This window comes from Etheostoma cragini, chromosome 22 (assembly GCF_013103735.1).
Source record: "Etheostoma cragini isolate CJK2018 chromosome 22, CSU_Ecrag_1.0, whole genome shotgun sequence".
NCBI classification, from domain to species: Eukaryota; Metazoa; Chordata; class Actinopteri; order Perciformes; family Percidae; genus Etheostoma; species Etheostoma cragini.
In genome coordinates, this window is record NC_048428.1 from 21,796,674 (window position 1) to 21,798,763 (window position 2,090).

Here is a 2,090-nt window from a genome sequence, read left to right on the forward strand (position 1 = left end):
ACCTTAGTGGTCCCCTAATACTGTATCTGAAGTCTCTTTATATAGACCTTAGTGGTCCCCTAATACTGTATCTGAACTGGAGAGTGGGGTGTGGGCTTTACTAACTAACATGCTTTGCTTGTTTGAAAGCCATGATGTCTCTCTCATGGGGGGGGGGCAAATTTTCTGGGCGGGCAAAGCAGAGAAAGGGGAGGTAACCTTCCCCCTTATGACCTCATAAGGGGCGAGATTCCAGATTGGCCCACCTGAGTTTTAATTTTCTCAAAGGCAGAGCAGGATACCCAGGGCTCGGTTTACACCTATCACCATTTCTAACCACTGGGGGGGGCATAGGCAGGCTGGGGGACCCATATTAATGTTAAAAAACCTCAAAAAGGGACATTTTCACGCCATGGGACCTTTAACCATTGACGCTTTTGACACTTTTTGATGCTTTTTTTCAACATTTTCCTCATTTTTGTGACACTACCATCAGTATTCTGTACACATCACTAACACCAATACATCACCACTAGTTTTACACTATTTTCTTTTTTGAACTCATGGTCAAGAAACCTCATTTATATGAAATTATATCATTTTCTTTTTTATCAGGGGAAAATGTGGATCAGTGTTTCCTAGAAAGGCCAAGATATCAGCATTTTAATCAGCCGGAAGTTATCTCCTGTGTATGTGCGTGCATAGCTGTGTGTGTGTTATGTGTGTGTGTGTGTGTGTGTGTGTGTGTTATGTGTGTGTGTGTGTGTGTGTGTGTGTGTCTGGATTCACCTGCTGGCCTTCCTCTGGGTTTCCTCTGGGTCATTCTTAGTTGAGGTGACCAGATTTCTCAGACAAAATCCGGGGACATTTTCAGCTCAGAAGCGTATATTTACCTCCAAAACACGTCATGTTTTTTGGTTTGGTAAACGAGATCGGTCCAGTCGGCAGAAACAAGCAGCAGTGGAAGTTAACAGGATGATTGTCCAGCTTGTATTTACGTTCATAAAGTGCTCGTTTTGCTGCTAACAGACTCAGATTAATAGTCTACGTGTCTGACAACATTATGGAAAGGATTTCTAAGGAGGTCGACCTTTCTGTTGAAGATTAAGATCATTTTTAAAAACATAAAAGTCTGCGAAATTGCATTTGCTAAACCCACCAGACTCCATGTCAATAATCAGGGATTTTAGCATCGTAAAATACGGCTTTCTAAAACCTCTCTGAGCAGCGCTGGCTCTGGCGGTTTTGAGGCTGCGTGTGCAGGGTGAGCGACTATCGGCTACGTTTTGTCAGTATTTTCTTTCTTTCATTCCAAATTCGGGTCTGTCAGTCACAGTGCAAACCGGGGACATTTCCGGGGACAGGTCGCCGAAATCGGGGACGTCTGGTCACCCTATTCCTAGTGGGAATACTCTACAGATGCCCGTCTGCGGATGCTAATGTGGGATTTGCTAGCGGTTTCCAGTCTGCGTGCGTAGCTTCTGAACCTGGCTATCTGCTGGACGCTGCTCCGTACCCACGGCACGGAGACACGGGATCCACCTTCTCCTCCAACTCTCGGCAGCAAGGATCATTTCCCAAGACAAAGACTGTCAGTTTTAAGCTCAGTAATAGAAAAAACACCTTATTTAGACTTGTGAAGAGGTTTGTCTGACTTTAGATGCATGTGAGACTTGTCTTCACGTGCAACACCCATCCCGTCTGCGGTGTTCGTCATGCATGAGGTTGTAATGAAAACGCCATCAGAAACCCGGGTACACATATCAGCTTTCTAATCACATTTCAGAACACCGGTGTCCACTTTAACCCGGTTACTTCTGCGCGTGTAAACACACCGAAGAGATTCTGAGTGAGTGGTTTCTGTAAGAATCCAGAAGGGAGCACAGCTGGGAGGTCAAAGGTCACCTACTGAAGGAGTAATAACAGTGTGGTGATACAGAGAGAGGCTTTTCACAGGGGGAAACCACCGGTGTGTGTGTGTGTGTGTGTGTGTGTGTGTGTGTGTGTGTGTGTGTGTGCGTGTGTAGAGGACAAATTCCTCACACCCAAATTCCAAAGTCCATCTTGTATCTAGTTTATGTTCTCCGGACTAACTTTATCTTGTTTTTTTT

At 45.0% G+C, this 2,090-nt stretch overlaps 1 protein-coding gene across 1 annotated transcript in view; it reads right to left on the reverse strand.

The window, feature by feature from the left end:
* LOC117938287 (traf2 and NCK-interacting protein kinase-like) overlaps positions 1-2,090 on the reverse strand; it is a 6,770-nt gene that overhangs the window by 1,705 nt on the left and 2,975 nt on the right. The window lies entirely within an intron of this gene.